Here is a 12,500-nt window from a genome sequence, read left to right as displayed (position 1 = left end):
TGTATGTATATGTTTGTATGTATGTACGTATATGTATACATGTACATGATGTGTCTGAATGTATTCATAATGTACTTGGGTAAAGATGTGACATGCTTTGAAAATTCGTGAAGACAGATGTATGCATGTATTATCTATGATTTACTCGGGTGAGTATGTGCTTTGTCTAGAATGTAGGTAAAGCTGTATGTATATATGCATATATGTGTATGTGTATGTATATACCAATAATGTATTCAGGAGAGAACGTAACTTGTCTACAATATTTGAATAGCAAGATGTATGTGTATATATTTGTGTATTTATGTTTGTGTGTGTGTGTATATACATTCTCTTTCTCTCTCTCTCTCTCTCTCTCTCTCTCTATATATATATATATATATATATATATATATATATATATATATATAAATATATATATATGTATATATATATACATATATGTATATATGTTATATATATATATATATATATATATATATATATGTATGGGTGTATATATATTAGTGTTTATATTTACATATATAGACATAAATACACACACATTCACATAGATATATCTATATATTATATATATACACATATATACATAAATATGTATGTATGTATATCTATATAGATATAGATATATGTGTGTGTATTTATGTGTGTGTATATGTATATACATATATACATATGTACATATTCATGATGGAATTAGGTGAGAGTGCGCCTTGTCGAGAATAGCCGCAAAGCAGGACGTGAAACCGCCTCGCTCTTCGCTGCGGCTGATGCAGGCAGCTCCCCGCATCCAGCGAGCGACTCCTGACGGGGGCATTATAAAGTACAATGTAACGCCGTTAATAATGTATAACCTCTCCCGTGTCCGACGCAGCGAGGGCGGCAGGTGATATACGCGGCCATCTACAGCAGGTAGCGCAGGCCGCCTGTAATTTACTACCTGGGCGTCGGAATACATTTGGCCGGAGTCGGGGAACCGCCGACTCAGGCCGAGCGCTCTCCGGTTTCTTCTGATGAGGAATGTTCCGGGAAAGCTCTCCGGGGCGGGCTGGCGCACACACACACACACACACACACACACACACACACACACACACACACACACACACACACACACACACACACACACACACACACACACATACATGCTTATATATATATATATATATATATATATATATATATATATATATTTATAGTAGACTGTGGATGGACAGAACTACTCACCCCACGTACGTACCATGACGTAACCTATGACCATGACGTAATCAATAACCGGAATCATTAATGACGGTCGTACATGGGGCATCATAATGGGGCATCATAACAGAAATTAGGCATTATTAAAGTGATTATCATAGGATAGACGGAACTACTCACCTCACGTACGTACATGAGTGTGAAAGTAGGTTAATGACGTAATCAATGACGTAACCGATGACGTAATCAGTAACCGGAATCATTAATGATGGCTATCATGCACACCTTACGGTCGTACATGACGCATCAAAATAGAAAGTAGGCATTATTAAACCAATGCAGGCGACCGGACAGAACGTGCCACCCCACGTAGGTACATGAGTGTGAAAGCAGGTTTACACACACATACACGCACCCCTCACCTCCCCCCCCCCCTCCTACCCCACTCCCATCACCACCCCCTCTCCCATAACCTCCCCCCCCCCGCACCGCAATATTCATAATGTTTGAACTTGTAACTGGATCGATAATTGGCCCTGTTACAGACAAGTGATCACCCCTTCCAGTGAATGAGACTATCCTAATCCAACTCGATGACAGGTGCTACAGATGACCCACCTCCAATATTATAATATATATTTAAATGTTTCAGATTATTTCAATTGAATTTCTTTTGTGGTTATGACTGTAATAAAACAACTTGAATTTTATTTGATGCCATTTTATATATATGTTTGTATATATATATATATATATATATATATATATATATATATATATATATATCATGAAGAACGTATCAGTAAGATGTTAAACTTTGTCGACACTAAGTAAAATTTCACACATATAAAATTTGTCGGATCTCCCCAACGCTGCGATACATTTTACTTGATGTAAGCCCCTTCCACATGCGAGAACCTTCGCACGAGGCTCAGTTCTCTCCCGGTCGCCACACCGTCAACATCTCCACTCTTGACTGAGCTCCTGGATCAGAGACCGGAGAAAAAGAAAGAACGATGTGATTTAACAAAGCTAAAGTTGATCTCTCTTCCAATCATTAGCCAATATTTTAAGAAGATTCATAACATTAATTTACCCAGTATGATGTAAAGTATGTAACGCGCACGGACGCCTTACATAATGAGACATTATCCAGATCGGTAGTGCACAAATAATAGACCTCAGTACTATTACAATAATATAAATATAAATTCAATATATATAATATTAGAACATGTTGGAACATAGTTCCAAGTGGATGTTTCAGATGCCGATGTATCTTGAAGTACGGATTTTATTGTTATTTATAAACGATTCATCCAATTGTTTTTTCTTTTGTGGTTATGACGAAATAACTTTAATGTGATAATATTGTATATATGACATGAACGTATCAGTAAGTTGATAAACCTTACAGACGCCAAGGAACATTTTACTGACATACTTGTCGAACCTCCCCGACACTACGACACATCTTACTTGATAATACACTTATACAAAAGTCGAATCACACGCCATTAAAAGTTGTCTGGATCACACGCACACATTACTTGACTTATCACTTACGGCTTTCTTTAATTCGTTTTCCATTCTTGATCACAAATAATAGCACAAAAGAATGAAAAACAGTCGGAAATAGGACAACGACAACGAGCAAGGGATCGAGGGAGAAGCAGGAGAGAAGTCTTCATAACTGTTCATTTTTGTTTACTCCCCCAACCTCAGGCAACATTTCATACAGAAAAACTTTGAAGAAGAAAGTATTCAAACGATACAGCGGCAGGAGAGAAAGATGAATAATGTGATTCAACTTACACTGAATCATGTAGGTGTAAATGCCAATAAAAATGCATAATAAAGAGAAATATGATGTAATAAAGATGAGACATATGAATAATAAAATTCTTATACGAGAGATAAAAGGACTTAGAGGAGCTCTTTGTAGCTTGAATAGGCTATGTATAAGTGTCGACAATTACGTTCACACGAATGAAAAAAATCATATTTGCTGTCGCCATGTTCGAGAACAGAGTAGGCTTTTCTTTTCTTTTTCTCTCCCGCAATAATAATAATAATAATGATAATAATAATAATAATAATAATAATAATAATAATAATAATAATAATAAACTGCAACGACCATCAATGTAAGTAGTCCAACGATTTTTTTTCCTTTACAGTTGATGAAAATTAAAAATCCCCAAAAGAATTAAAACATCGAGGAAAAATAAGACTTATCAAAATGCAGAAGGAAGATAAAAGATGAATATACAAAAAACAGTAAATGGACTGAAATATTCATGGATATCTGTATCAATATAATCGATAAAAAGTCGGATGTTTTATCAAGAAAATAGAGATACAGACAAAGCAATTGATTTATTCCGTTTTATGGATTCCTCCACGTCACTATTATTTTTTTGTTATCGTTGGAATTGTTAGAGATACTCATGAAATTTATTATTATATTATGAAAATTAATTTCATATGTATTTGATGAAGGAAATCTGATAATTTGCACATCTTGTTCGATCCACTTAGGCTGCCAGATGTCGTTATTTTACTACATTTTTGCTCAGAATTCTATAAACGGCAGAATTTAAAAGTGCAAAATGGGTTTACCTTATGGAGAAGAGGCGAGCAGTTGGAAAGTGACGAACCTCTGCAATTGAAACGCGGCTATTGTATACTTCACTGAATTGCGTTACCATTGAGATGGCAACAATTTCATTAAGAATTCGTTTTCCTTTGAGCATTTGGAAAGCAGCACTTCACTTCCGAAACGAGCAATAAGCACTGTGACAAATTGTTATTGACAACAAAACTGTAAAACTTGCCATAGCAAAACTTATCTAAGAAATGTACTTCTGATAGATGCGTTTTTCAGTGTAATCTAATATATATCAACATATAAAGATACATTGAAAAATACAAAGTACTTCTAACTGAGTGACAATGATTGTCGTGCTGACTTTAATCCAATGTTAACGGGTGGCATGATTACAATGCCATGCCCATTGCCAATAATGTTATTAGCTTATTAATAACAATCTAACAATCATGTTATCAATAAGAATAATCAAATTTCAATTTAAGGTCACTAGGGCCTTCTGATAGATTCTGGTGTCTGAGCACATGAGGAGTCATCGGTATGAAACAAAATTCATTACAGTGAATAGTATATAAACCCGTAGTCCTTGGGCGATTCGACTGTGTGTGTGTGTGTGTTTGTGTGTGTGTGTGTGTGTGTGTGTGTGTGTGTGTGTGTGTGTGTGTGTGTGTGTGTGTGTGTGTGTGTGTGTGTGTGTGTGTGTATTAATATATATATATATATATATATATATATATATATATATATATATAAGTTTTCGGCGGAGCCCCCGATAGGGAAATACGGCGATCGGCTGGGGTTGGTTAGGTTTAGTTGGGTTGGGTTGGTTTGCTTTGGTTTGGTTTGGTTAGGTTGGTTAGGTTAGGGCAGGGCGATCGGAAGGGGTCCCGGGTCAGTTAGGAAAACACGGCGATCGGGAAGGGGGAAGGTTTTTTTTTTTTGGCGGTCTTGTAAATCATGCGTTTAGAATATGTTTGTTTGTTCGTTCGAGCCCATAACGCCGATTCGAATCTACTGCTTTCTCTATCATTTAAATTACGATTCTTGGCTCTTGTTTTTATTTTTTCTGAAAGATATTAAGAAGATAGAAGATTAATTAAAAAGTCAGAAATCACTGGAGAATATTATGAAAGAAGGATATCTGCGAGATAAAGATTGACAGAGAGAGAGAGAGAGGTGAAGAACAGAGGGAGGGAGAGGGAGAGGGGGAGGAGGGAACAAATACGGGTGTGAATGAAGTGGACAAGCAACGAAGGTAATTGAATTGGAGTAGAAGGGAGAGGGAGAAAAGTAGAATAAAATAAAATAAATAAAAGTAGAATGTTTAGTAGAATACTTGCTTTTACATTATCTTTCCACGTTCGTTTTTCTTTTTCTTTCTCTTGCCTTTCTTAAATCTTTTCAAGTATCCTTTGTGGCAAGGATAACAGTTTAAATAGAGTTAATATAATTAGATTTAAAACTTGATTTATATCTTTAAAAATTCAGTCGTATGAATTTATACATAGACTACTGAAGAATAATTCAAGCAATAATGCACATGAAAAATGTGATTTTAGATGTGAATTTTTATTTCTTAGCTATTAGGATAAAAAGCTCTTTCCAATGTCAGAAATAAAAGTGATATAACATGACTATCAGGATTATAAATAACGTAGAGTTCAGATCACGAAGCCTGAGGAAGGTGCGATCCACTAAGCCTGTATGTCTCCAGGAGTTTAATTGATATTTGGAGACGTAATTTGTTTGTAATTCCTCCTGCACTCGATGTTTATGTTAATTAAGTTAATTGCAGAGTGCAGATCCTAAATGTATGGCATCAAGTTGTAGTTGATTATCATAATGATTACAACATTTCTTAACCATTTCTCAGCCAAACTTTATTTACTTCTTTGTAACTCGTAATTATGTTCGATAAATGTTTTATCTTTTATTGTCATTGGTGTTCGGATAACGTTATTATAATCATAAGATCAGAAACAAAAAATACCCCCCAAAAATCAAGGAATAACAATAGAATGAAAATAATAACAAACGAATAACAAGAAACTAACAGACGAAACAGACGATAAGATGAAAATGAAAGACAGTTACTAAGCTTGTTTGATTTTTTTTTTTTTTTTTTTTTTATCTATGTTAAATATACGCTTTCTTTGAATAATGACCCTTTAGTTTTCATTCAAATGTGCAGTAGAGAACTACCTAATTTATATACTATATTGAGCTGCGTCGTGTCTGGAACGGAGTTGGAAGTATAAAAACCCCGATTTGTAAGCTGAAATTTTAGATCTTGGTGGCAGCATCGGTATCGTCTCTAACTCGCACGTTGAAGAATCCCAGATCGAGACCAGAAATCTCCCTCTTTGGCTTCGGGAAAAGTTAACAAGTGTTTATTGACGCTTGCTCGTGTTTGGCGGTTCACGAGTGTTCTCCACGGAGATAACGTCCCCCTCTCGAGGTCAGAGGTCACTCAGGTCGGCAGCTATGCAGAAAGGCAGCAACAGGCCACTTGATTATAACACTAGATTCTTCAATTACTGGTTTTGGTTGGCCGACTCGGTAGCTGTTTTGCAGTATATTCGATTTAATTTATAATAATATTTATTTAATTATATACAATTATGTATAATTATTTTATTATAATATTTATAATTAGTCTCCATTTTTTTAGTCTTATCTCCGGACAACTATCAATTTCATCACATTTATCTGATAAATGATAATAAAAAAACATGTGAGTCATCAGTCCTTTTTACCTATGGGCTGTATGATTTAGACTTAAAATGGTTATAATAATTAATAAGGAAAATTTTACATTTTACAATACTTCATCCTACTTAAATCTCCAGTAAATGGCACAGATAGTGGAGTAACTGTTTATAGCTCTATTCTTTCTCTTAAGTGTAATTTCACCGAAACTTATATATCTGTATACTAATTAAACACATCCGTATATACATACACATATACACATTACATATATATACACGATAAATATGAATGAATTGTGGCAATAGCAGTCGTTAAAATAACAGTGAGGATAAAGGACAATTATTAATTTGTGTAGTTTACTGTCATAAAGTAACTTACTTATAACATAATCGTATCTAATTTTAATATATACCATGACTGATGACTAATAAAGAAAAGCCTTTTGAATTCTAGATAAAAGTCTAGATATCAAATAGGAGAGGTATCAGTGTTATCGTCATAATAATAAAAACATATTTTAAAAGACGTATTATCTAATTCATAAAAGCATGTAAGTCTATAAACGCAGTCATAACTAAACAAATGCAATCACATACATACATGCATATATATATACACATATACATATAGTTAGATAGAAGCAGTTTTGGAGGCAAAGCCAACCTCATATCATCAATGCAAAATGTGCAAGACGCTCAAGTCGCATAAACATACACATTACTTACTTTGTTGCTCGAAAACTGTACCCTATCGATCAAACAGCACTTTCTTTTTTCTTTTACCAATTAGATGATATAATGTAAGCACAATGGCACAGCCCTTCAGGCATATACAGCCAGTGTCTGATTGGCAGCCTTCTACATAAATAGAGGCATAGCCAGTTTAGATAGCTTTTTGCATGGCATGTGCACTGCTATGTAAATAGATTTATTTTATCAAATCAAATCTCTCTCTCTCTCTCTCTCCTCTCCCCCCCCCCCCCCCCCCCCCCCCCCCCCTCTCTCTCTGTCCCTTCCTCCCTCTTTATGTAGCATATTATTATAAAAACACATAATTTTTGTATAAAAACAGGAATACTTATTGGTGTATATATCGCTGAATTGCTTTTCCTTAATATCTATTATCCTTTTCCTTCTCCTAACCTACGCAGAGTAATTATGAAACCTCTCTGTACAGTGGCAATCTAATTTAATGACAGGAATGGGAATGAGTTCGTGCACTGTATCGCGTGTTAAATGATCGCGAATTTATGAATATATAATAAAAAAGAGAATTTATGAGTGGTATAATAATGACAATACCAACAACAACAATAACAATAATAATATAAACATTTCAAGAATGTGTGTTTAACGAGTAATTCCCGGATTGGAGTTACATCGGGACGTTGGGTCGAGTGAGATGCTGATGGTGATATGCTGATTAGCTCATTATCCACACCAAATCCAGGAGGAGGATTAGCCAATCCCCCTGCATCGGATTGGGAAAATTTCACGTCGGATTCTGCATGATGCGAAGGAGGATTAGCCAATCTGCCTGCACCGGATTGGGGATATTTAACATCGGTTTGCGCTTGATACGGTTGCACAGGGACTGAATAATTCTTGTAGGGAGAGGCTATCCCTGGACGGGCCGTAGGAGATGTGAGAGAGATCTCGTGCATCCTGTTTCGGCACAAAAGTATACAGAGGGTTCGGTACTTAAGAGCAGGTTAGAGTTATCATGTGGTAGCGGGATCTAACCTGACTGAAGGAAAAGTCTGAATGTTACGTTGTGTCGTCAATATACTCTCGTTAAGCAAGAGTACGAAGGTTTACAAATAAAGAACATAAGAAAATACGAAATAACTGAGAATTCACCAAACAAGCATGTTTCACAAGTTCAGTGGGACATTTAAAAAGCAGAAAAGGATTTAGCCTTCTCATTTACATAAAATCAAGAAAATAAAACGTAATGGCATAAAAACAAAAGCCAGTTCGTTAAGTTATTATTATTAAGCCATAAAAGAAGCAATACACAAATAAAACCTCCTCGAGCAATCTTAATAAAAACAGAAAAACAATACCTTTTAAAAACCGCTGTAACTGCTCAGCTTCGTTAATCCTTCGTTAAAACCAGGGTAATCCAAAATGAATAAAAGTTCGTTAAAACGCCGGCTTTCTGAAGGAAAGACCGAGCGTAGCTCACTGAGCCAAGGTATCCGCCACTCTCTTACAAGGTCGTTGACCCGACCTTTTATACGAATAAGGTCGTGCGCCAAGTTCGTTAACTACGGAGTCTGCGCAGCAAGACTCGTTATTCTTAAGAATGTCGTCTGCTCCTTGAGACGTTACAGCTTCTATCTTATATTTTGTGAGATTGCTGATTTGCATTACATATTTGCAGAGGAGGTCTTTAATAAAAACACATGACATTTCTTATATAAATAAAAGGAACATAAAATATATACATGATTTTGAAAATAAAAGGAAATAAAATTACGCTGGCTAGCCAACCAGGTTCTGGCGCCAAACAACTGCACTCCGTTTTCTGTCGCCAGCTTTCAGAAATATGTATTGTCCAGCGTTATTTCAAGTATTTCAGGGCCAAATGTCTGTCTCACAAATCATGCCATCCTCCTCCTCAGTAAGGATTGCAGCATCTCATCTAAGGTGTCCGTGTTCGCTCGTCAGCGTCTTCTGCAGGCAGGTCCTCTGCAGAATCGCCTTCTGCGCCATCTATGTTCGTTTCCGTCACAGCCAGGCGCCAGGGATAGTCGGGGGGCATGTTACGAAATCTTATGTGACCTGACACAGGGGCGAGAGCGGCCAGTAGTAAGCTGGGGTGTCAGCTCACTACATTCTCTCTCTGATCGGCTGGGTTTCCACGCGATGCCGCTTCGATGTCGACGTCAGGAAGGGTTTCTGTCTCCTCTGGAGGGTCGAAAGCGAGGCTATTTAGTTATTTATTCAGTTATCATTGTTGTTGTTATTATTGATTATTATTATTGTTGTTTTTATTATGAATTACTGTTTCTATTGTTTTTATTGTGAATTATTGTTATTGTTATTGGTATTATTATTATTATAGTTATGGATTATTATTGTTTTATTATGAATTATTATTATTGCTATTATTATTATTACTATTACTATTATTATTATTATTGCTGTTTTGTTGTTGTTATTGTTATTTATCATTCATTATTTGCTCTTTATTAATCATCTTTATTGTGATCATTTATTATCATCTATTATCATGATTATTTATCATAATCAATTTTTTTTTTTTTTTTTTTTTTTTTTTTTTTTTTTTTTTTTTTTTTTTTTTTGGGTAGGTACTATGTAAGCAAAATCAATTTACCTTTTCATCATAAAGAATTGTGACAACTTATATTTGATATACATCCATATATAATTTTGTATAAATCCACATGCATTTTTTTGGGGGGGAGAGGGACGAGAGAGCTAACCTAACTACAATCAGCGTGAGTTACAGTTAACAAGATCGAATCCACTTACCTTTTGCAGCGTGAAAATTGCTTCCTCGTAAGATGGCAATTTGTCCACCAAGCCGTTAACTAACTACCTAACACTTCCTACCTTAGTTAAATGTTTAAATATGGAGCATATGTTATAACAGTTATGAAATAAGGTGTGCATGCTAGCCATTGATTACGTCATGGTCATTGGTTACGTCATTGATTACGTCATTAATCTACTTTCACACTCATGTACGTACATGAGGTGAGTAGTTCCGTCCATCCATAGTCTACTTATATATAAATATATATATATATATATATATATATTTATAAGTCTCATTATAATATATATATATATATTTATAAGTCTCATTATAATATATATACATATATATATATATTTATATATATATATATATATATATATATATATATATGCATATACGTGTACGTGTATGTGTGCGTGTGTCAGTGTATTCGTTTGTAAACTGCATGAGATCCTCTTCATCTTCCCTGACATGGAGAAGGGGAAAGGGGTCAGCGTCGTCCGTACGCGAAGCCATCGACCGAGAGAGAGCATAAACAGCCATTAAAATAACCGGTCACAAAACTGCAATTTACCGACGCTGAAGATTACCAGTAGATTCGTATTCTGTCATAACAATGATATGTTTTGGAGAAACAGAGAAGATAAAAAAGGAACATAATAAAACAAAATTAAAAAAATAGATTAAAATAGAATAAATATAAGAATATCAAACTCAGAATGACAATTTTGCTCAGAATCCTTAGTTTGATTTCTTGGCGACGTCTTTCTCTCGGAAAATCCTCCTCACAATTTTATTTTGTCAGGGAAGGCGATGGAACTTTTTTTTTTCTCTCTCTCTGGATCTTATCAGAAATTTGTCGGAGGATAAGGCTCTGTGACGATCCTTTTCTGTGGAGATTGTTTATGTTTACACACACACACACACACACACACACACACACACACACACACACACACACACACACACACACACACACACACAGAGAGAGAGAGAGAGAGAGACACACACACACACACACACACACACACACACACACACACACACACACACACACACACACACACACACACATGTAAACTTTGATTTCCATTCATTCATTTTAACCGTATTTGTTTAGGCAATTCTTTTTACGACCAGCGGGTAAAAATGCCACATATGGATGGCAATTATCGGTATGTCGTAGAAATAAAAGCGATTTTAATGGAAGCATTATACAGGCAACAATCTTGACATCCAGATGCATTTCTGCCGAAGATATAATCGAGACCGGTCAAATACATCTCTTGTATTGTGAAGATATTCATTCTCATTCATACCTTTTCTACATTTGTCAACATGAATGCGGTTCACAGTTCGAGTATGCCTACGAAATTGTTAAAATAATAATTTCGTAATGATCAATTCCTCTTCTTCCATGCTTGTGTATTTCACGTATATTATTATTTACTTCTTAAACGCTTTTGACATTTTTTTGTAGATATTTACAATAATCCTCTGCGGATGCGTGTTTTCATAGTGTGTCTATGACGAGCCATTAAAAAAGAAAGAAAGAAAAAATGTGTATAAATATACATATATATATGTATATATATACATATATATATTTATATATATATATAGTGCAATGTAGAGAAAAATAGACATAAGTATCCATCACAGTGCGATATCTTAGTTCATAAAGTGTTCTAAGTGTCGAAAAAAGTGTAATTGGATAACAAGCAAGTCGGCAATTCACGAGATCGATGGTATTTTCGGTGTTTGTACAAAGGTGAGTGTTTTTCGAAGAGCAAATTATATGTAGAAACAAAGGAATAATTATGTAATTTATATAGAGCAAAGGACGAAGTTTCTATTTGCTGAAGGAGGGGGAAGGAAGAGGAGGGATGGGAGAGAGAGGGAGAGACGGGGAGGGAAGGGTAAGGATAGGATGGGAAGGGGAGGGCAGGGGGGGGGGCAGTTAGGGAAGGAGAGGGAAGGGAAGGACGGGGAGGGACAGGGAGGGAAAGAGAAGGGAGTGAAGGTTATATGTGTATACATATATATTATTTTTCCTCGTTTTTTCAACAGACATTCCTCTATCTTTTTTTTTTTTTTTTTTTTTTTTTTGCTAACAGACTACAATGCACCCTTTTCGATAATAAACAAACTAAAATGTTTTCTTTTTAGCCTTCCGGTGCTTGTCAGTCTGCTGGTACTTGTCATATTAGGGTCTATCAATGAATTGTATTTTGATTGTTAGCAGCGCACTTATTTCTATAATGATCTAATATCTATAGCAGTATGCCGCGATCAACAAGTACAAATGTGTAAGTGTGCAGTTTTTTTTTTTTTTTTTTTTACCATAACGATGAAATTAATTATGAAATTTGTGCTTTTAAAATCTCATTAAAACACACACACACACACACACACACACACACACACACACACACACACACACACACACACACACACACACATACAC

This window comes from Penaeus chinensis, chromosome 9 (assembly GCF_019202785.1).
Source record: "Penaeus chinensis breed Huanghai No. 1 chromosome 9, ASM1920278v2, whole genome shotgun sequence".
NCBI lineage: Eukaryota > Metazoa > Arthropoda > Malacostraca > Decapoda > Penaeidae > Penaeus > Penaeus chinensis.
The sequence above is the reverse complement of the archived record's forward strand: the minus strand, read 5'-3'. Positions refer to the sequence as shown.